At 45.7% G+C, this 24,633-nt stretch overlaps 1 protein-coding gene across 1 annotated transcript in view; it reads right to left on the reverse strand.

The window, feature by feature from the left end:
• The window catches only part of STAC (SH3 and cysteine rich domain), a 439,669-nt gene that overhangs the window by 155,898 nt on the left and 259,138 nt on the right, over positions 1-24,633 (reverse strand). The gene's annotated exons all lie outside the window — the stretch shown is intronic.

Consider the following 24,633-nt stretch of genomic DNA (forward strand, 5'->3'; position numbering starts at 1 on the left):
ATCACAATTGATGTTTTCTTTGAGATAAAACAGGTTTTTAAGCAGATAGGGAAATGTTTTACCTCACAGAAAGCAGCATCTACGATCCCATGCTGTCAAGTCTGTATACACTTTTTTGTGTCCTCCCTGGCCCAGGAGATGTGGTATATTGCTAGTATGTGTCGGTGCAGTACCTTCAGGGACTCCACGTGGATGGAACAGTCTGGTCACAGGTAGGGAACCTTCGTTTGGGATTCGTCGTGACGCCACTCTCAGTATTGCGGTCAGCGGGGACCGCCACTGCAGATTAAGGGATGCCTGGGGCTGATGGTGGGTGCAGTCAGTATATTAGCCCCCTGAGAGTGAGGCAAGCCCCAGGCCCCGGTGTATGTGTGTGGGACCACAGGTCGCAGAATGACTCAAACACAGTCCAAGAAGTCTTTCAACGTGTTTACTCACTGTTTGGAGGTCACGGTGAGATGCCCGGGCGACACTGTGATAACCAGGTTGAACCAGGAATTCCAGGAGGCCGTTCTGAGGGTAGCTGTCCACTCGCCTTCCTTGCACTCTTTCTGTTTTAGGAGGATCCTTTGCTTGAAGCGTGGTAGGACCCCTCCAGGGAAGCTGTTACCACCCTGCTCCCCTCTCTCTGGCTCGTCTGCCGGCAGCGTGGCCTTGGTGGGATGGCTTCTGGCCCTGTCCCCTTATGGGCCTGGTGATTGCTGCTTGGCTCAAGCTCTGTGTAGTCGTGGTGAGGGCATGAAGTACCCCCCCCACCTGTAGGTTAAGCAGCTCTGGATGATCTGCTGCCTGTACTGGGGACCTAGTTCCCCTTGTGTGCTCGGATACCGGGATCTCCGTACTCAGCCACCCTTCTCTCTGGATGATTTTCAGGCCGACCCACGGTACTCCTTTCTCCCCCGCTTTCAGCTACTGCACTCCTCAGGACCTGTCTGACATGAGAGCTCCTCTGCTCCCTTCCACACACTTCAACTTCTTCCTCCAGCCTCCCCTCTTCCTCTCTCTCTCTGCCCTGCTTCCTAGCAACCAGCCTCTGAACACACCCCTAGCTGGGAATTGAAAGTTAACCCCTACTGGCTACCCAAGGGTCCCTTCTTGTGGTGTGGGAGACCTGGTCACTATCTGTTTGTGTGTGCACCTCATCCTGGCCTTTGGAAATTACCTGGAAGCATTGTCCCCGCATGGGTGCAATACTCTGTGGTGCCTGACCAGGTCAGGGGCGCCACATTCCCCCTTAGTTATCATCAGCACGTCCTCGGGCTGCAAAGACAAGAGAAAAAGGTAAATACAAACTTTTCCCACACAGGGGCAATTATTTACATTTAAACATACCAGGTACCATTTCACCACCAACCACCCACATGTCCGAAACCCACCCAAAAACCTCCAGGAGGTAGGTCGCCGGTCCTTTTGGTGACCAGGTCTGGGCCATCACATTCCCCAGACCTTTCCTCCAATCTTCCTCTCCTGAGGAGAGTGGTGTAAGGTAGGCCCCATAAACAGGCGTACCCGCTTCCGAGTGTTGGAGGGCAGGCCCCATAAACAGGCGTGCCCCCTTGTTGGTGCAGAGCCATGCCCCTCAACAGGCAGACTCTGTGGTTGATACCAAGGAGGTAACTTTTTACAATGCAAAAGTTTGTGGTTAAAGCCAGTTCATAACCGGTGGTCCATTTTTTTTTAAAGTGCACGTGAACTAGTGCAAAGAAAACATTTTAAAGAGGTCTCACAATAGTCCTTGTGGGCACATTTCACTTAAACGTTACTTAACTGTAAACAGGTTAAACATTACATTTCATACAGTCACTTTGAACTAAACTGTACTTTCTCTATAGCGTAATGGGAGCTGACCAAAGTTGCTGCGGGTTGATCTACGCAGTACTATACTGTCATCTGTCTGAGGTTGTGTCCTCCCACCCGATGTATGTGTCTCGATGTGAATAATAGGTGTACTAGGTATTGATACCAGTGCATGGTCTTCTGCTTCAGCTACATTTGGCTCTTCCAGGTTCTGAACAGGTTCTTCTGGGTCTCTTACTTCTCCAGATTGAGGGAATGTAATAACCGGAATAACTACTGCTCCATTGTATTGAGGCCAACTTGCTGGAAAATCTCCAAGTACAGTATGGATCATCTTTTCTTTTGGTTCTTGAACTGGCAAAGGGTTGGGACTTTCTTCAGGGGTTCTTAGTTGTTCAGGACATTTCTTTAGGCGATCTCTGGAAACGACAGCTGTTGTTTTTCCTCCATCTTTGCTGATAAGGCATGTCTTTTCATTGCTAAGCGTCGATGGTAACACAGTATAGGGTTCTTCTTCCCAGTGATTGTCAAGTTTATGACGTCTTCTCTTTCTTTTGAGAACTATATCTCCTGGCATCAAAGGAACAGCAGGTGCTTTTCGATTGTAGGCTTTTTCTTGTTTCTCACGCTGCTGAGTCAGGCTTCGCTCCACACACTCTTGTACTTTCTTGTATTGGGCTTGGCGGTTGGAATCCCAATCAGCACCTTGTTGATGGTCTTCAGGGGTCTCAACTCCCATTTCCAGATCTACTGGCAATCTCCCGGGTCTGGCCCTCATCAGGTATGCCGGTGTGCAGTTCGTGGAACTCACAGGGATGTTGTTATACATGTCCACTAGATCGGGCAGTTTTTCCGGCCACTGACTTCGTTCTTCTAGTGGGAGCGTCTTCAGAAGGTCGAGAATGATGTGGTTCATCTTCTCACACATGCCATTGGTCTGAGGATGGTAAGGCGTAGTACGGATCTTCTGGCAGCCGTATAGGTTACAAAACTCCTTAAACACTTCAGCTTCAAAGGCTGGTCCTTGGTCAGTGAGCACTTGATCTGGATAGCCATGTGGTCGACAGAAGTGTGTCTGGAAAGCTTTGGCTGCAGTTTGACCTGTCAAGTCCTTGACTGGTACTACCACCAGGAATCTGGAGTAGTGGTCAACCATAGTGAGAGCGTAGTTGTAGCCTTGTCTGCTGGGTGCCAACTTTACATGGTCCAGGGCCACGATCTCCAGGGGCCGTTTAGTTTGGATTGGCTGGAGTGGTGCTCTCTGGCTGTGCTGGTCTTTTCTTCTAAGATTGCAGGGCCCGCAGTTTCGACACCACTTCTCTAGGGCAGATCTCATGCCCACCCAGTAGAATCTTACTTTAAGTAGGGCCTCCAGTTTCTTCCAACCAAAGTGGCCTGCACCATTGTGATAGGCTTCTAGCACCATCCTCGTATCCTTCTGTGGTACAATCACTTGCCACACCTTCTCATGCGTCCTCGGGTCAATGATGCTCCTGTAAAGTTTGTCTTGATAGATGAATAATCGACCCCTCTCCTTCCATAGGTACTGTGCCTCAGGTGGGGCTCCTTTGTCAAGGCTGGCGCCCGGCTGGCTGATCAGTTTCTTTACCAAGCCTACCGCTGGATCATTTTCCTGGGTCTCCTTCCAGTTGTAGTGAGGTAGTGGGTTCAGGGTCACCTCTTGGCGGTTGGCACGCGACTGCCGACACTGTTTTGCTCCATGGCGATGGAACGCTGGCAGCTCAATCTCTTCAAGATCATCTACATCTTCACCCTCGTCTGCTAGGTGAGGCATCCTGGACAGAGCATCTGCGTTGCCGTTCTTGCGGCCAGCTCGATACTTGACAGTAAAGTCATAATTCGCCAGTCGGGCTACCCAACGCTGCTCCATGGCACCCAATTTAGCAGTATCCAAGTGGGTCAGGGGGTTGTTGTCCGTGAAGACAGTGAATTTGGTGGCTGCCAGGTAGTGCTTGAACCGCTCTGTGATAGCCCATACCATGGCCAGGAACTCTAGCTTGAATGAGCTATAATTCTCCGGGTTTCTTTCAGTAGGCCTGAGCTTCCTGCTGGCGTAAGCAATCACACGCTCTTTGCCTCCCTGCACCTGTGAAAGCACTGCTCCCAGTCCCACATTACTGGCATCTGTGTACAGTACGAATGGCAGACCGTAGTCAGGGTAGGCTAGGATCTCTTCACCCGTCAAGGCCCCTTTCATTTGTCTGAAGGAGTGTTCTTCTGCTTCTCCCCAGTGAAATGGCGGGCCGGAGATCTTTCCTCTCTTCTTTGGGTGGCCTACCAGGAGCTCTTGCAAAGGCGCTGCCATTTTCGTGTAGCCCTTGATGAACCTTCTGTAGTAGCCTACCAAGCCAAGGAACTGACGTACCTCCCGGACGGTAGTAGGTGTGGGCCATTCCTGGATGACTGTGACCTTCTCTGGGTCCGGTGCTACTCCTTCTGCACTGACCACAAGACCTAGGTACTGGACCTTTGGCTTCAGTAAATGGCACTTGGATGGTTTCAGCTTCATTCCATATCGGGATAGTGCTTCAAAGACTTCAGCCAGGTGTTTCAGGTGGTCCTCGTAGGTCTTGGAGTACACGATGACATCATCCAGGTAGAGCAGGACGGTTTCAAAGTTGAGGTGCCCTAGTCAGCATTCCATAAGCCTCTGGAAGGTCCCGGGGGCATTGCAGAGTCCAAATGGCATGCTGTTGAACTCACAGAGGCCCATTGGGGTGGTGAAGGCCGTCTTCTCCCGATCTTCTTCTGCTACAGATACTTGCCAGTAGCCACTAGTAAGATCTAGGGTAGAAAAGTAGTTAGAGGCTTTCAAGGCAGCGAGGGATTCCTCTATCCTTGGCAAAGGGTAGGCATCCTTGTGTGTTATCTGATTTATCCGTCTGTAATCCACACACATCCTCATCGTGCCATCCTTCTTTCTTACCAGGACCAGGGGAGCCGCCCAGGGGCTACAACTGTCCCTTATGACGCCTGCCTCCTTCATGTCCTTCAGCATGTCCTTTGTGCGCTGGTAATGGGCTGGTGGAATAGGCCTATGTCTTTCCTTAATGGGAGGATGACTGCCTGTGGGTATGTGATGTTGCACCCCTTTGATCCTACCAAAGTCTAGTGGGTTCTTACTAAAGACCTGCTCGTATTCCTGCACGACCCTGTAAACCCCATGTTTCTGGTAGTCGGGTGTAGAGTCAGTCCCCACGTGTAGTTTCTGGCACCAATCCTCTAACTGCTTTTGGGAGGTCTCATCCTCTGTTGAGTCAGCTTGTGTCAGGGGACCTACAGGTGTTATGGCGTCATCTGAGCATGTAAACAGTTTGGCTATGGTAGCGTACCTTGGTAGTCTGGCTTCCTCCTCCCCACAGTTCAACACTCGTACAGGCACTCGTCCCTTGTGTACATCAACTACCCCCCTGGCTGTCAGAATCGTGGGCCAGTGGTCTGAATGAGTGGGCTCTAGTACAGCCTGGTAATCTTGTCCTCTGAGACCTACCGCTGCTCTACACCACATCATCATTTCACTCCGTGGGGGTATCACAATGGGGTTTGCATCCATCACCCGTACACTACCAATCTCACCGCCAGTCTGTTTTACCTGTTGCTTCCTCAGAATGATTCGGATCTCCTTTTGCAAGGCTCTTTGCGACCTGCCCTCAGCACCTTCAACAATCTGGTGAAGCAACAACAACACTTCCCCTAGGCAATTTTCTATGACATTAGTGCCTAAAATCATTTGCGGGTTCCTTTCTCTAATATCAGTGTCCACAACAATCAGTCCCTGTCCCTTCATTTCCTGCCTTCCCACCTTTATGGTTACCTCTTTGACCCCGATCTGGTCTATAGGTTGTCCGTTGGCAGCATAGATGGTGAGGGAGGGGTCCGGTGGTCGGAGATCGTCGTCCGACCAAAACCTACGATAAAGGACATACGGGATCGTGGTGACCTGAGAGCCGGTGTCCAATAATGCCGGGGTAGGGATCCCGTCCAGGACGATGGACAGGACAGGACGTCCACCCACGTACTGATCACAACAGCGAACTGGGCCTGATCTTCTTAATCCTGAGGACTGGCCCCCGGCCCCAGGTTTGGCTCGTTTAAAGGACAGGCCCTTGCATAGTGACCTGCCTCCTGGCAACGACGACAGATGGGTTGTCCAGATGAGTCATAGCGATCACTGCTCCTGCCTCGGGTTGGGGGACCTCTTCTCCTCCGCATCCAAGGGACGTCCTCTGGGTTGTCAGCTAGCAGGATCTGATGAGGGACTTTGGTCTCTGAGGGCAACTGCATTGCTTTCAGGATTTGTGCGACGTCCTTAGTGAGCTGTTGCACCTGGGAGGATAGCGTACTTATGGTCTCTGCTGGCGCGTTGAGTCCTTTTGCAGTTATCAGGGTCTGCGAGGAGGATTCCGCTCCTGCAGCCGTGGAACTGGCAGGCCATGCTGGTGCGACGGGGTCTGTGTCCACAGGAGGTTGGAGTGCTTTCACTGCCCTGTCTTTCAGAATGGCAAAGTCCACGTCAGGGTGTTCCAGGGACCACAGCTTCATCTGCTTCCCATCCTCAGGAGAGCGCAGGCCCCGCAAGAATTGTTCCTTCATCATCCGGTTTCCTTCCTGATCACTGACAGGGTCCACCAGCTTGAGAGCCCGTAGTGCAGCCTGCAGCCTGAGGGCATAGTCTCTTATGCTATCTTGGGGCTTCTGCCGGCAGTTATAGAAGTCCGTCCTCAGCTCTCCCTCGGTGCGGTGTTCAAAAGCAGCTGCTAGTTTGGCAAAGATGGTCTCAACAGAGCTCCGGTCATCATTGGTCCAGGACTCAGCCTCCAATTCTGCTGCTTCAGTCAATTGTCCCAGCACCACAGCGGCCCTCTGCTTACCAGTCATCGCGTGCATGTCTAGCAGGGTGTTGATCTTCTTCTTAAACCCGGTCAGCGTGTCTATTTTACCGGCGTATTGGGGCAGCCATTGCGCTCCTGGGACATACAGCAAGGAAACTGGCATTATGGGGGAGATTTCGGCCGGCGCAGCTGCGACCGCGGCACCGGCACCAGGCGCTGCTGCGTCCAGCGCGACGGGGGCTGGCATCGCTTGGGCTGCGTCGCCCTGACCAGGGGCATTACCTCCTGCAGCGTCCATTTTTCTTCAGAAATCCCCGCGCTCCCTTTCCACTTCCTGGGTCAGTACGCTCTCCGAATTGTGGGGATTCTGGGGCGGCCACACCTCTTCGTGGGCGGTGCTCTTCTCCCTCGCGCGGGCTGCAGCGCGCGCTTTTGAAGATGGCAATATGGCGGCGGTTCAATTTTTGCGGTCGGACCTCTGAGGCACACGGTCACCTGTCTGAACAGGTCTAGTCCTTATCCTGTTCGTGACGCCAGAAGTTGTGAAGCCCCGCTAGTATGTGTCGGTGCAGTACCTTCAGGGACTCCACGTGGATGGAACAGTCTGGTCACAGGTAGGGAACCTTCGTTTGGGATTCGTCGTGACGCCACTCTCAGTATTGCGGTCAGCGGGGACCGCCACTGCAGATTAAGGGATGCCTGGGGCTGATGGTGGGTGCAGTCAGTATATTAGCCCCCTGAGAGTGAGGCAAGCCCCAGGCCCCGGTGTATGTGTGTGGGACCACAGGTCGCAGAATGACTCAAACACAGTCCAAGAAGTCTTTCAACGTGTTTACTCACTGTTTGGAGGTCACGGTGAGATGCCCGGGCGACACTGTGATAACCAGGTTGAACCAGGAATTCCAGGAGGCCGTTCTGAGGGTAGCTGTCCACTCGCCTTCCTTGCACTCTTTCTGTTTTAGGAGGATCCTTTGCTTGAAGCGTGGTAGGACCCCTCCAGGGAAGCGGTTACCACCCTGCTCCCCTCTCTCTGGCTCGTCTGCCGGCAGCGTGGCCTTGGTGGGATGGCTTCTGGCCCTGTCCCCTTATGGGCCTGGTGATTGCTGCTTGGCTCAAGCTCTGTGTAGTCGTGGTGAGGGCATGAAGTACCCCCCCCACCTGTAGGTTAAGCAGCTCTGGATGATCTGCTGCCTGTACTGGGGACCTAGTTCCCCTTGTGTGCTCGGATACCGGGATCTCCGTACTCAGCCACCCTTCTCTCTGGATGATTTTCAGGCCGACCCACGGTACTCCTTTCTCCCCCGCTTTCAGCTACTGCACTCCTCAGGACCTGTCTGACACGAGAGCTCCTCTGCTCCCTTCCACACACTTCAACTTCTTCCTCCAGCCTCCCCTCTTCCTCTCTCTCTCTGCCCTGCTTCCTAGCAACCAGCCTCTGAACACACCCCTAGCTGGGAATTGAAAGTTAACCCCTACTGGCTACCCAAGGGTCCCTTCTTGTGGTGTGGGAGACCTGGTCACTATCTGTTTGTGTGTGCACCTCATCCTGGCCTTTGGAAATTACCTGGAAGCATTGTCCCCGCATGGGTGCAATACTCTGTGGTGCCTGACCAGGTCAGGGGCGCCACATTTTCAGACCATGTTCCTGCACATTCAGATACACAGTACATAATAGGTTCACATTTGTAAGAATATCTCAGCACAGGAACATTTTTGTAACACTTCCAATTGTGGAATTTATTATTATAAGGTCTATTGATTAAAATGAACTTTGTTCGTGGGGCAACCCCTTCAATCAATTCAGGATTTGAATTAATATAAGAACAATTTGTGCTAATGTCAGCACTGTTCTATTATATTGTCACGGGTCTGCTGTAGACAATCTCTCATCAGTATTCCACAAGAGAGGACATCTGCTCTGACAAGATAGTAAAAGCCGCATCCAACCAGCGTTCACTGATTGGCTGCAGCAGACCCGTGACAATACACTGTGACGTGATTTGCCCGAAATTGTGGCACCAACGTCTCTGGGATGGCAGCACTGCAGTAGCTGAGTATGCATTGTTTTTTAATTTGGTGGATACAGGGGGACAACCTATTTAAGCACCCGGTGTTCATCCCACCTTATATGTTAATGTGAATGTTGAATCATAGGGACATTATATCAGTGTGGAAACAGTCATTTCTACAAATAACCCAGTACACAGTGAGTATATTTACAGGCTTAACTACTGAAGGCGGCGTTACACGGTACGATATATCGTGCGATCGCATGAGCGATCGCACCCGCCCCCATCATTTGTGCGTCACGGGCAATTCATTGCCCATGGCACACAAAGTCGTTAACCCCCGTCATACATACTTACCTCCCTAACGACGTCACTGTGGGTGGCAAACATCCTCTTCCTGAAGGGGGAGGGACGTTCAGCGTCTCAGCGACGTCACACAGCGACCGCCCAATAGAAGAGGAGGGGCGGAGATGAGCGGGATGTAAAATCCCGCCCACCTCCTTCCTTCCACATTGCCGGCGGGACGCAGGTAAGCTGTGTTCGTCGTTCCCGGGGTGTCACACGTAGCGATGTGTGCTGCCTTGGGAATGACGAACAACCGGCGCACAGAAGGAGGAATGACATTATGAAAATGAACAACGTGTAAACGAGCAACGATAAGGTGAGTATTTTTGCTCATTAACAGTCATTCGGAGCTGTCACACGCTACTACATCTCTAACGATGCAGGATGTGCGTCACGAATTCCGTGACCCCGACGACATATCGTTAGATATATCGTAGTGTGTGACGGGGCCTTTAGGCTAGAAAGATGTCAATCACTTGGTCCTGGGCATGTTTATAGCTATTACTATGACCAGCCATGCTGAGATGATATCGTCAAGTGGAAAAAAGGCGATTTATCTGGGAACTGCCACAGGATTAGGAACATCAGCAGAGATTGGAAAGACTTTTGTTAAAACAACAGAAAGCAGCTCACAATGTTTTAAAAGGGCAAGGAAAGTTTGGTTGATTAGACAACATAAAGGGATTATCCACTGAACAAGTTTATTTTAATCAAAAGATCTTGGAATAATAATAATTTATACAATTTAATGTGTTTAAAAAAAAAGGTCCTGGGCTGAGATAATCTTATATATGTGCCTCTGCTATGTACTGTGTAATGGACATGTCTGACCGTACAGGGACATGGACTGATCCATACCACATCTCCTGGGCCGGGGAGGAAGTAAAATAGTATACAGTCAGGACAACTTGGGATCACAAATAATTATTTCTTTGAAGTAAAACATTTTTTAAAAACAAGCCCGGAAATGTTTTACCTCAAAAAGAATCAGCTGTGATCCTCTGCTGTAATTTCTTTAAATTTTTTTGTGTCCTTCCCTGCTCAAGAGTTGTGGTATGATCAGACCATGTGCCTGTACGGTCAGACACGGCCATTATACAGTACACAGAAGGGGCACATACAGTGGGTACGGAAAGTATTCAGACCCCTTTAAATTTTTCACTCTTTGTTTCATTGCAGCCATTTGGTAAATTCAAAAAAGTTGATTTTTCTCTCTTTAATGTACACTTTGCACCCCATCTTAACAGAACAAAAAACAGAAATGTAAAAATTTTTGAAAATGTATTAAACAAAAAAAACTGAAATATCCCATGGTCATAAGTATTCAGACCCTTTGTTCAGTATTGAGTAGAAGCACCCTCCTTTTGAAGTAGTACAGCCATGATTGTTCTTGGGAATGATGCAACAAGTTTTTCACACCTGGGTTTGGGGATCCTCTGCCATTCTTCCTTGCAGATCCTCTCCAGTTCTGACAGGTTGGATGGTGAACGTTGGTGGACAGCCATTGTCAGATCTCTCCTGGGATGCTCAATTGGGTTTAGGTCAGGGCTCTGGCTGGCACAGTCAAGAATGGTCACAGAGTTGTTCTGAAGCCACTCCTTTGTTATTTTAGCTATGTGCTTAAGGTCATTGTCTTGTTGGAAGCTTGTTTTAAGGTGAACCTTCAGCCAAGTCTGAGGTTCAGAAAACTCTGAAAGAGGTTTTCTTCCAGGATATCTCTGTACTTGGTCGCATTCATCTTTCCTTCAATTGCAACCAATCGTCCTACAGCTGAAAAATACCTCCATAGCATGATGCTGCCACCACCATTTTTCACTGTTGGGATTGTATTGGGCAGGTGATGAGCAGTGTCTGGTTTTCTCCACACATATCGCTTAGAATTATCACCAAAAAGTTCTATCTTCGTCTCATCAGACCAGAGAATGTTATTTCTCATAGTCTGGGAGTCCTTCATGTGTTTTTTTGCAAACTCTTTGCAAGCTTTCATATGTCTTGCACTGAGGAGAGGCTTCCGTTGGGCCACTCTGCCATAAAGGCCCGACTGGTGGAGGGCTGCAGTGATAGTTGACTTTCTGGAACTTTCTCCCATATCCCTACTGCATCTCTGAAGCTCAGTCACAATGATCTTGGGGTTCTTCTTTACCTCTCTCACCAAAGCTCTTCTCCCAGTTTGGCTGGACAGCCAGGTCTAGGAAGAGTTCTGGTGGTTCCAAACTTCTTCCCATTAAGGATTATAGAGGATACTGTGCTATTAGGAACCTTGAGTGCTGCAGAAATTCTTTTGTAACCTTGGCTAGATCTCTGCCTTGCCACAATTCAGTCTCTGAGCTCCTTGGGCAGTTCCTTTGACCTCATGATTCGCATTTAGTCTGACATGCACTGTGAGCTGTGAGGTCTTATATAGACAGGTGTGTGCCTTTCCAAATCAAGTCCTATTAGTTTCATTAAACATAGCTGGACTCCAATGAAGGAAATCCATCTCAAGGAGGATCACAGGGCAATGGACAGCATATGACTTAAATAGGAGTGTCTCAGCAAAGTGTCTGAATACTTATGACCATGTGACATTTCAGTTTTTCTTGTTTAATAAAATTGCAAACATATCTGGGGTTTTTTCTGTCAAGATAGGGTGCAGAGTGTACATTAATGAGAATATTTTTTTCAATTTACCAAATGGCTGCAATGAAACAAAGAGTGAAAAATGTAAAGGGGTCTGAATACTTTCCATACCTTGCATAGAGCTGGGACCACCGTAACAAAGGCTACCATCAGTAACACACTATGCCGCCAGGGACTCAGATCCTGCAGTGCCAGACATGTTCCCCTGTTTAAGCCAGTACATGTCCGAGCTCGTCTGAAGTTTGCTAGAGAGCATTTGGATTATCCAGAAGAGTATTGGGAGAATGTCATATGGTCTGAAGAAACCAAAGTAGAACTGTTGGGTAGAAACACAACTCGCTGTGTTTGGAGGAGACAGAATGCTGATTTGCATCTAAAGAACACCATACCTACTGTGAAGCATGGGGGTGGCAACTACATGCTTTGGGGCTGTTTCTCTGCAAAAGGACCAGGACGACTGATCCATGTACATTTTGAGTGCAAACCTCCTTCCATCAGCAAGGGCATAGAAGATGAAACGTGGCTTGGTCTTTCAGCATGACAATGATCCCAAGCACACTGCCAGGGCAATGAAGGAATGGCTTCGTAAGAAGCATATGAAGGTCCTGGAGTGACCTAGTCTGTCTCCAGATCTCAACCCCATTGAAAACCTTAGGAGGGAGTTGAAAGTCCGTGTTGCCTAGCGACAGGCCCAAAACATCACTGCTTTAGAAGAGATCTGCATGGAGGAATGGGCCAACATACCACCAAAAGTGTGTGCCAAACTATGTATACTGTCTTTATTTATAACAAGGAAAAGGGAATGTGCCAACCTTTAGAAGACTTAAGCCTGCTTTACACGTTGCAATTTCGCATACGATATCGTATGCGATTTGCAACGCCCCCATCGTATGTGTGGCACGTTCAATTTGTTGAACGTGCCGCACAAACGATTAACCCCCGTCACACGTACTTACCTTCCATACCACCTCGCTGTGGGCAGCGAACGTCCACTTCCTGGAGTAAGAGGGATGTTCGGCGTCACATCGACGTCACACGGCAGCCGGCCAATAGAAGTGGAGGGGCGGAGCTGAGCGGGACGTAAACATCCTGCCCACCTCCTTCCTTCCGCATTGCCGGTGGGAGCCGCAGGACGCTGGTAAGATCTGTTCATCGTTCCCGGGGTGTCACACACTGCGATGTGTGCTACCCCGGGTACGATGAACAATCTGACGTGCAATTCTAGAGAAAGGTACGATGTGTATGCGATGAACGTTTTACCGTTCAATCGCAATCGCACGTACCTGTCACACACTGCAATGTACCTTACGATGCCGGATGTGCGTCACTTACGACGTGACCCCGCCGACACATTGTAAGATACATTGCAGCGTGTAAAGCAGGCTTTACAGAAAATGTTTGACCTCTGTTATTGCCAACAAAGGATATATAACAAAATACTGAGATTAACTTTTGTTATTGACCAAATACTTATTTTCCACTATAATTTGCAAAAAAAAATCTTGCCAAATCAGACAAGGTCTTTTTGTTTTCTCATTTTGACTCTCATAGTTGTGGTCTACCTGTGATGTCAATTACAGGCCTCTCTCATATTTTTAATTGGGAGAACTTGCACAATTGGTGGCTGACTAAATACTTTTTTCCCCACTGTATATATATATAATAATAATAATAATAATATATATATATATATATATATATATATATATATATATATATATATATATATATATATAATTTATATATGTAGCACCCCTGAAGCCATCAGGGAACTACAAGATACTGCAACCCTACCAGGATGCAGGGCCTACCCACTAAGGACCCACTAGACCAGGGTCGGTAACACACAAACACTCCAGATAATCCCTGTTTTTCCCCAACATCCCCCATAGAATGGTACCAGGCTAGGGTTGTACCAATAGAGGTGGAGCCAATCCAGTCCACTAGACAACCAGGGGAGACGGGCAGACAGTGGACAGTCAGACAGAGGAGAGTGAGGGTTGAGGAGAAAGAGTTTGACAGTGAACGTGAGCAGACAAACTGACCAGGAGTGAACAGTGACCTAAGGGCCCAGGCGGTTAGTTACCAGTGGAGTATGGTAGAGTACTCCCGGAACTATGCACCAACGGGGTACAGGACCCTAAGTCAGGCAGAAGCTCCAGGCAGGCCTGATAGCACCTGGACAGTGAGGGGACCATCAAAGACCTTACTGACCTTGAAGTTTGGGACTCAGTAGCAAAGGGAGAACTGGGGAGAGGAGCAGAGACTCCAAACCCACAGGGTTAACGCTACTGTCATACGGACTGCTGTAGAAGACAACCAGGAGGGGACCCCAAGCTGGTCTACGCCACGGGGACCCACCAACCAAAGACAGGTGCAGGGGAAGAAGCCACCAGGTTATTAAACCGGCACTGGGACTAAGGGTACCTGAAGGTGAAACCAGCCAGCCTTGGGTGACCAGTTACCACCAGAAAGTGAGTAAAGAACCAGTTGAACTGAAACCTTCTTGTGTGGCCTACCTTCTTCCAACGCCCGTCACATCACCTACCCTCTGGGGCCTAGCCCTGCTTACGGAGGGCCTAACATCCAGGCTGCCATTAACACCAGCCCCAGTAGTGAACATTGTGCAGGACGACTCCATCTACATAGCCGCAACATTGCAAGTGGCGTCACGTGTGAACATTATTCTAATCCACTGTAAATATTCCCCTTTTCAAAAAGCACCCAGGGCATGGGACCGGGCAATGGCCAACAAAGTGACATTCCCCAGTTATACACCGCCCGTGACCAAGTACCCCATAACCCCTTCTTGTAGACCATATTGCGCATAAATAAATGAATACAACTGAAGCTGTCAATTAATATTGCTGTGTATTTTCTATTCATTCATTCAGAACATCAGGGAATAATATGGACAGTTTATGAATCCAAAATAATGATTCTCTGTCAGTCTCTGACATCTATCATGACATTTATCAGGAATCTGTTCTAATATTGTTAATCGCAAACCATCAGGATTTTTTTGGTATACATAAAGAATATGCCTAGATAAACTATGATTTGTGACAAAATGTGTTATGTTTGATCTGTGTTTGTTTATCCTGTTGTATAGTGCTTAACTGGTCCAATATTCTGCATTGGAGTAAATAAATTACAAAATAAATTACAAAAGAACTATTACAATTTAAAACTATAGGCACGACCTATTAACTCATTATATTTCTTAATGTTTTGTGGTGCTGTGATTGTCCCTAGTAAAATATAATATTCATTGTTATTTAGAAAAAGAAAAGCTTCCTTAATATAAGAGGATTTGTTCAATAAGACTATTCTTCCACCATTGTTGGTGCGCCATATAACAATTCTCTCATTGGACTTGAGGGAATCAAGGGCCCTATATTGCTGATGAGTTAATTTTCTTTATATTTGATCTGAGGAATAGTTCTTAATTCCTTTAAAATCAAATGGTGGCATGTGTTGCGGTGGCTCCCACAATGATACAAAGGGTAAAAGTTAGAAGAACCTCTTACATAAACATGGTGTGGCTCAAGTCCCAAACTAATAGACACCTCATAATTGCATGTGTTGATAACCACATGGGTGCCTTCCTTTTTGTTTTCTGACAATAAATAATGCCTGTTTAAGGTAAATTTCTGCCCATATTCATTGGTGTCTAAAAGCAACGTAAAGTAATTCACCATTGCTCTGGGACAAAATGATAATCTCTAATTTCAGGGTTGGGCAAAGCGCCGTCCACAGGCCACATGCAGCTCTCTGGCTTTTCCAGTCTGGCCTGCAGACTGGAGCAACCAAAGGGCTGAAAACAGTGGACTGTGGCCCGCACTGTGCCCTTCCTCGCAGCCTATCCACCACCACTGTTGCCTGCAGCAGGATGAAGACAGCGGTGAACAGATTGGTAGAGGAGAGGCCACTGGCTCCATCTTCCATCAGTCATTGGAGGCAGGAGCAGAGCACCGGGAGCACGAGGGCAAGGTACATGGTGTTTTTTATTTGTTTGCATGTATTTATGAGGCTGTGTAGGGGCTCACAGTATATAGGAGACTATGTGGGGGCTCATAAAGTATATAGGAGGCTATGTGGGGGCTTATGTCTCTCATAGTTGTGGTCTACCTATGATGTCAATTATAGGCCTCTCTCATCTTTTTAAGTGGGAGAACTTGCACAATTGGTGGCTGACTAAATACTTTTTTCCCCACTGAAGGAGGCTAAGTGGGGGCTCATACTGTATATATGGGGATAAAAGGGGCTCATAATGTATATAGGAGGCTATATGGGGCTCATGCCGTATTTATGAGGTTACGTGTGGGCTCTTACTGTGTTTAGAAGACTATGGGACTCATACTGTATGTAGTAAGGTATGTGGGGGCTCATGCTGTATATATGAGGCTAAGTGTGGCTCATAAAGTATATATTAGGCTATGTGGATGCTCATACATTTTATAGTAGGCTATGTGGGGTTTCATGCTGTATTTTGTAGGGTATATGGGGCTAAAATGTATATAGGAGGCTATGTGGGGCTAATAATGTATACAGGAAGCAATGTGCTGCTCATAATGTACATAGGAGGCTATGTGGGGCTCATGCTGTATTTAGGGGGCTGTGTGGGGGTTCATACTGTATATTGAGAGGCTATGTGGGGGCTTAAACTAAATAGAAGGGCTATGGGAGTGCTCACAGTGAATATGGAGGGGCTATGTGGGGGATAACGCTGTATATAGAAGGGCTATGTGAGGGTTCACAGTGAATATAAAGGGTCTATTTGGGGGTTCACATTGTATATACAGGGGCTATATTGTGGCTCATACTATATATAGGGGTTATGTGGGGGCTCATACTGTATATAGCAGACTATGAGGGGCTCAGACTGTATATAGAAAGTCTATGTGGGGGCTCACATTGTATACAGAAAGGCTATGTGGGGGCTCATGTTGTATACAGGGGCAGTATGAGCGCTCATCCTGTAAGTAAGAAGCTATGTGGAGGCTCATGCTGTATACAGTTAGGTCCAGAAATATTTGGACAGTGACACAATTTTCGCGAGTTGGGCTCTGCATGCCACCACATTGGATTTGAAATGAAACCTCTACAACAGAATTCAAGTGCAGATTGTAACGTTTAATTTGAAGGTTTGAACAAAAATATCTGATAGAAATTGTAGGAATTGTACACATTTCTGTACAAACACTCCACATTTTAGGAGGTCAAAAGTAATTGGACAAATAAACCAAACCCAAACAAAATATTTTTATTTTCAATATTTTGTTGCGAATCCTTTGGAGGCAATCACTGCCTTAAGTCTGGAACCCATGGACATCACCAAACGCTGGGTTTCCTCCTTCTTAATGCTTTGCCAGGCCTTTACAGCCGCAGCCTTCAGGTCTTGCTTGTTTGTGGGTCTTTCCGTCTTAAGTCTGGATTTGAGCAAGTGAAATGCATGCTCAATTGGGTTAAGATCTGGTGATTGACTTGGCCATTGCAGAATGTTCCACTTTTTTGCACTCATGAACTCCTGGGTAGCTTTGGCTGTATGCTTGGGGTTATTGTCCATCTGTACTATGAAGCGCCGTCCGATCAACTTTGCGGCATTTGGCTGAATCTGGGCTGAAAGTATATCCCGGTACACTTCAGAATTCATCCGGCTACTCTTGTCTGCTGTTATGTCATCAATAAACACAAGTGACCCAGTGCCATTGAAAGCCATGCATGCCCATGCCATCACGTTGCCTCCACCATGTTTTACAGAGGATGTGGTGTGCCTTGGATCATGTGCCGTTCCCTTTCTTCTCCAAACTTTTTTCTTCCCATCATTCTGGTACAGGTTGATCTTTGTCTCATCTGTCCATAGAATACTTTTCCAGAACTGAGCTGGCTTCATGAGGTGTTTTTCAGCAAATTTAACTCTGGCCTGTCTATTTTTGGAATTGATGAATGGTTTGCATCTAGATGTGAACCCTTTGTATTTACTTTCATGGAGTCTTCTCTTTACTGTTGACTTAGAGACAGATACACCTACTTCACTGAGAGTGTTCTGGACTTCAGTTGATGTTGTGAACGGGTTCTTCTTCACTAAAGAAAGTATGCGGCGATCATCCACCACTGTTGTCATCCGTGGACGCCCAGGTCTTTTTGAGTTCCCAAGCTCACCAGTCAATTCCTTTTTTCTCAGAATGTACCCGACTGTTGATTTTGCTACTCCAAGCATGTCTGCTATCTCGCTGATGGATTTTTTCTTTTTTTTCAGCCTCAGGATGTTCTGCTTCACCTCAATTGAGAGTTCCTTAGACCGCATGTTGTCTGGTCACAGCAACAGCTTCCAAATGCAAAACCACACACCTGTAATCAACCCCAGACCTTTTAACTACTTCATTGATTACAGGTTAACGAGGGAGATGCCTTCAGAGTTAATTGCAGCCCTTAGAGTCCCTTGTCCAATTACTTTTGGTCCCTTGAAAAAGAGGAGGCTATGCATTACAGAGCTATGATTCCTAAACCCTTTCTCCGATTTGGATGTGAAAACTCTCATATTGCAGCTGGGAGTGTGCACTTTCAGCCCATATTATATATATAATTGTATTTCTGAACATGTTTTTGTAAACAGCTAAAATAACAAAACTTGTGTCACTGTCCAAATATTTCTGGACCTAACTGTATAGGTTATGTGGAGGCTCATACTGTATATAGAAGGGCTGTGTTTGGGTTCATATTGTATATAGGGTGGTCAGCATACTTAATTCTGCTCAGTATTAAGTGATACAATTACTATTAATATAAAACAATAATTTTAATTAATATGTTCATATTAAATATTGATCAGAATTAATTTCAGGTTACTGGTTCGGGCATCCACACCAGTCACAATCTGTCATAGGGCCCCTTGGAAAAAATTATTTGCAAGTTGCCCACCCCTGCCATATTGAGTACTTATTCTTGTTCAGATAAATTATAATCAGATAGATTAAAAAAATCTTGTTTTGTTCCTTTTGGGGTTGTATTCTAAACTTAGTGGCTTTGCTCCTGCTTGCTATGTCCCTGTGTTGTCCACCACGAGTGCTTCTGCTGGGAGGATGTCAATCAATTTGTGCATGTTTGTAGTGATGACTCTGTGGCTCTGCCATGCTGGATAGATATAAATCACTCTATACTAGATGTGTATGCAATGATGACCCTGTGGCTCTAAGCTGCTGACAGATTCTCTTTATTTACATCTAAAGATATTTTATTTTTGTTGGCCCATCCCTTTAAATAGCTTTGGCAGAAGTACCAGCTTCCTCCTTGATGGTAGAGGCCATAGGACACATTTACAGGACAGGACACAATTCAGGCCATGCATTCATACATGGATTCTCCAGCCCTTACTGTTAAAGTACACATTTGTATGTATAAGGAATCTAATCAATTGCATACTTTGTAGCCACCATGTAATACTATATTTCCCCAACAGCAGGTGCTCAGGAGAAAACAATGTCTACAACTGGCAGCTGCACTAATGGTAAAATTCTGTTTTCTTCATGAGAATTCCTTGAAGGGAAGCTATTAACAGGTTTGCTATCTAATGGGTTAAGAAAGCCTGATTCCAGCAGTGTATCACTTACTGGGCTGCTTTGTATAGTTTTCATTGTAGAATATTTGTTTTGTCTGAGCAGAGCTTAATCTTCTGAGCTGTGTATAACCCCGCCCACACCCCTGACTCGCAGCTTCCTGTGTACACTGCATTTTCAGCAAACTGCTAATGTGTGATGGGGCGGGATTACACTGATTAGCCTGACTGCTTGTCTCTTGAGCTGTAGTCCTGCAGTGATAACCTGCTGCTAAGAAAATGATGATTGCATCACACAGCCTAATAACTGACACATCCCTGGAATCAGGCTCTTGTGCCCTCAAATTATCGTCAAATAATCTGTGCTCTCAGATTAAATAGCAAAACTATGCTGCTTCCCTTTAAAGGGAATTTCCCATAAACAAACCTTTTTTACTGTAAAGTAAAACCTGTTGAAAATCAGCAGCCATTTCATGATGTCATATCTGAAACGTTTTACCTCACAAAAACAATCAGCTATGATCCCGTGCTGTAACATCTTTATATTCTTTTGCATCCTCCCTTGCCAAGGAGATGTGGTATGATCAGACCATATTCCTGTGCGATTAGACACGGCCATTACACAGTACACATAGCAGGGGAACATTTATAAGATTATCTCAGCCCAGGAGTTGTGGTATAATCAGACTATGTCCCTGTACAGTCAGACACGGCCATTACACAGTACATAGCAGGGGCACATTTATAAGATTATCTCAGCCCAGGAGTTGTGGTATAATCAGACTATGTCCCTGTACAGTCAGACACGGCCATTACACAGTACATAACAGGTGCACATTTATAAGATTATCTCAGCCCAGGAGTTGTGGTATAATCAGACTATGTCCCTGTACAGTCAGACACGGCCATTACACAGTACATAGCAGGGGCACATTTATAAGATTATCTCAGCCCAGGAGTTGTGGTATGATCAGACCATGTCCCTGTACGGTCAGACACGGCCATTACACAGTACATAGCAGGGGCACATTTATAAGATTAACTCAACACAGGAACATTATTTAACACAAATTCAATTGTAGAACCTATTACTATTCCATTATATTAATTGATTAACATGTACTTTGTTTACGAGACAATCCCTTTTAAACACAACTCCTAGAAAAGAGTGTGATATGATGGCAAAGCACCGTATAATAAACATGGAATCTTTAGCACTCAAAATTATACTATTACAGTCCCTGATAAAAGTTCTGTCGCTTATCCATGTTATGTAAATAAAAGCTTATAACCTGACTTTAAATTCATCCATTGGTTTCATAAATTACTCTTTTGAAAGCTGAAACCCTCCCAAATTTGCTTTAGGTTATGAAAATAAAGGTTCTGCAAAGCTGAAATATTGATCATTTAATGAATACAGAAAGGTTAGATTTTGGCAAGACAAAAGTTTTGTCGCTCACAGAAAGTAATGTGAAATTCAAACAAATAATTAGCTTCTAATACAAAGATATGTTGCATAACATTGGTGAATGAAGTTGTGGTGCTATTAGAGCCATATTTAATATTTTGTGTGACTTCCATGAGCTTGAAGGACTGCATCCATGCAGTTAAACAATGATTCCTACAATTTATTGATGAAGTCATCAGGAATAGCAAAGAATGCAGTCTTACATGCCTCCCAGAGTTCATCTAGATTCCTTGGTTTTGTCTTCCAAGCTTCCTCTTTCATCCTACCCCAAACATGCTCAATGATGTTCATGTCTGGGGACTGGGCAGGCCAGTCCTTGAGCACCTTGATCTTCTTTGCCAGGAGGATCTTTGTTGTAGTGATGGATGTACAGTTAGGTCCAGAAATATTTGGACAGTGACACAAGTTTTGTTATTTTAGCTGTTTACAAAAACATGTTCAGAAATACAATTATATATAAAATATGGGCTGAAAGTGCACACTCCCAGCTGCAATATGAGAGTTTTCACATCCAAATCGGAGAAAGGGTTTAGGAATCATAGCTCTGTAATGCATAGCCTCCTCTTTTTCAAGGGACCAAAAGTAATTGGACAAGGGACTCTAAGGGCTGCAATTAACTCTGAAGGCGTCTCCCTCGTTAACCTGTAATCAATGAAGTAGTTAAAAGGTCTGGGGTTGATTACAGGTGTGTGGTTTTGCATTTGGAAGCTGTTGCTGTGACCAGACAACATGCGGTCTAAGGAACTCTCAATTGAGGTGAAGCAGAACATCCTGAGGCTGAAAAAAAAGAAAAATTCCATCAGAGAGATAGCAGACATGCTTGGAGTAGCAAAATCAACAGTCGGGTACATTCTGAGAAAAAAGGAATTGACTGGTGAGCTTAGGAACTCAAAAAGGCCTGGGCGTCCACGGATGACAACAGTGGTGGATGATCGCCGCATACTTTCTTTGGTGAAGAAGAACCCGTTCACAACATCAACTGACGTCCAGAACACTCTCAGTGAAGTAGGTGTATCTGTCTCTAAGTCAACAGTAAAGAGAAGACTCCATGAAAGTAAATACAAAGGGTTCACATCCAGATGCAAACCATTCATCAATTCCAAAAATAGACAGGCCAGAGTTAAATTTGCTGAAAGACACCTCATGAAGCCAGCTCAGTTCTGGAAAAGTATTCTATGGACAGATGAGACAAAGATCAACCTGTACCAGAATGATGGGAAGAAAAAAGTTTGGAGAAGAAAAGGAACGGCACATGATCCAAGGCACACCACATCCTCTGTAAAACATGGTGGAGGCAACGTGATGGCATGGGCATGCATGGCTTTCAATGGCACTGGGTCACTTGTGTTTATTGATGACATAACAGCAGACAAGAGTAGCCGGATGAATTCTGAAGTGTACCGGGATATACTTTCAGCCCAGATTCAGCCAAATGCCGCCGCAAAGTTGATCGGACGGCGCTTCATAGTACAGATGGACAATGACCCCAAGCATACAGCCAAAGCTACCCAGGAGTTCATGAGTGCAAAAAAGTGGAACATTCTGCAATGGCCAAGTCAATCACCAGATCTTAACCCAATTGAGCATGCATTTCACTTGCTCAAATCCAGACTTAAGACGGAAAGACCCACAAACAAGCAAGACCTGAAGGCTGCGGCTGTAAAGGCCTGGCAAAGCATTAAGAAGGAGGAAACCCAGCGTTTGGTGATGTCCATGGGTTCCAGACTTAAGGCAGTGATTGCCTCCAAAGGATTCGCAACAAAATATTGAAAATAAAAAAATTTTGTTTGGGTTTGGTTTATTTGTCCAATTACTTTTGACCTCCTAAAATGTGCAGTGTTTGTAAAGAAATGTGTACAATTCCTACAATTTCTATCAGATATTTTTGTTGAAACCTTCAAATTAAACGTTACAATCTGCACTTGAATTCTGTTGTAGAGGTTTCATTTCAAATCCAATGTGGTGGCATGCAGAGCCCAACTCGCGAAAATTGTGTCACTGTCCAAATATTTATAGACCTAACTGTATGAGATGGAGCACCATCCTGCTGCAGAATTTGACCCCTTTTATGATTGGGAATGTAAGAGGTAGCTAATACTTTTTGATATTTTAAGTTATTGATATTGCCTTCCACCTTGCAAATATTTTGCACACCCCCATACTGAATGTAACTCCAGACCATGATCTTTCCACCACCAAACTTAACTGTTTTTTGGATCCATACGGGCTCCAGTAGATCTCCTGCAGTATTTGTGGTGGCTGTGGTGTAATTCAACTGTAGATTCATCAGAGAAATCCACCTTCTGCCCCTTTTCCAGCATCCATCTGTTTAGCAGGCTGTGGGACTTGGCAAATGCCACACGTTTTTTTAATTGCCTTTTGTTTAGTGCTGGCTTCTGGGCACTGATTCGACCATGGAGGCCATTTCGAGACAGAATCCTGCAAACTGTTCTAGTTGACACAGGGACTTGAGGTGACCAGGCCTGTTGGAGCCCTGCTGCAGTGGAAGAGGGGCTGGCATTGGATTTTCTAACCAACAAACGTTCCTAATGAGCAGTTGTCTTGCGGGGTCTGCCAGACCTGGGCTTGTCAAAAATATCTTCAGTCTCTTCAAATCTTTTTTTAATTCTTTGTATTTGACGCTGAGACACATGTGGATTTGGTCTTCAGCCTCTTGATAATCAAGGCTTTGGTCACAGGGTGGATTTTTGGCATGTTGTCAGAGGTCAAGTTGCAATTCAACTGAAGGTCTGGGGTGCTGGGTTTCTTTTCATACACACTCACTAATTAACTGATCATTTAGTGACCACAGATGAGGATGTAAACTAGGATTGGGTGCATTATATGAAAATGTGACATAACTTTTGTCTTCCCAAAATCTGACCTTTCTGTGTTCATTAAATGATCAATATTTCAGCTTTGCAGCAACTTTATTTTCATAACCTAAACCAAATTTGGGAGTGTTTCAGCTTTCAAAAGAGTAATTTATGAAACCAATAGATGAATTTAATGTCATGTTATAAGCTTTTATTTACATAACATGGATAAGCGACAGAACTTTTGTCAGGGACTGTAATTCACTGCTATGCATTTTTCTTCTTAATATACAGAAAATATAGAAATGTAGCTGCCACAAAGTTGTTTTTTTTTTTAAACTTAGCTCCCTGATAGCCTGATCAGGGGTCCCCCACTTATAGCTTGGGAGCCACATGTGGATTGTGTATCCCATGATGTGTGGCTCTCTGTGGTCTGCCAAATTAGTGCAATAGCATGATTTCTAGCAAACAGTTATGAGAAGAAGGTCTCCTGATGGTGATTTTTTTTGAGCAGCCCTATACAGATATGATGATATTGCCAGTTAGAGGGGTGCTTGAAGCTGGATGAAGCAGTGTGGTGAGGGAGCTTGATACGAGAATACCAAATATAGGGTAAAGAGGCAATCCATAGACCCTAAGTGAGGAGGGCACAAGGTTTTGATGTATCTGCTTGTGGAAAAGCTTTAGTTATCATGATACCGGTAAAGAGGGACTACTGGGTAGAGAAGACTGGATGTTACTCACAACCATCTTTCAGTGCTCCATGCAACTCTCAGGTAGGAAAGGTTGGGGACCAGTGGCCTAGATTGAAAGACAGTGGACTTACCTCAGGGCTGATAGATGGATTTGCAAGTGAGAAATATTTACTTATAAAGCGATACTTGTAAAATGTTATAGAAAAGAGTGCAACTTGTAAGGGAATACAAATAATGTTTAAACTAAATTAGCATTTTATTCAAGATATACAAAACAACAAAGCAACAATGTAAGAATTCATCTACTTGCTACATGACTAGAACACCCACTTAGCTCCTATGAGATGAGTTTGTCTTGAAGGAGATGTCCACTAGTGAGCAACCTCTTCTTAGCTGCTAAAGTGCTCCAGATTATAGAAAATATATACTCCTCTCCTAGATCGGTGCCATGTCTGTGCTGCTGGAGCTGTCTT

Source organism: Anomaloglossus baeobatrachus, chromosome 6 (genome assembly GCF_048569485.1).
Source record: "Anomaloglossus baeobatrachus isolate aAnoBae1 chromosome 6, aAnoBae1.hap1, whole genome shotgun sequence".
NCBI classification, from domain to species: Eukaryota; Metazoa; Chordata; class Amphibia; order Anura; family Aromobatidae; genus Anomaloglossus; species Anomaloglossus baeobatrachus.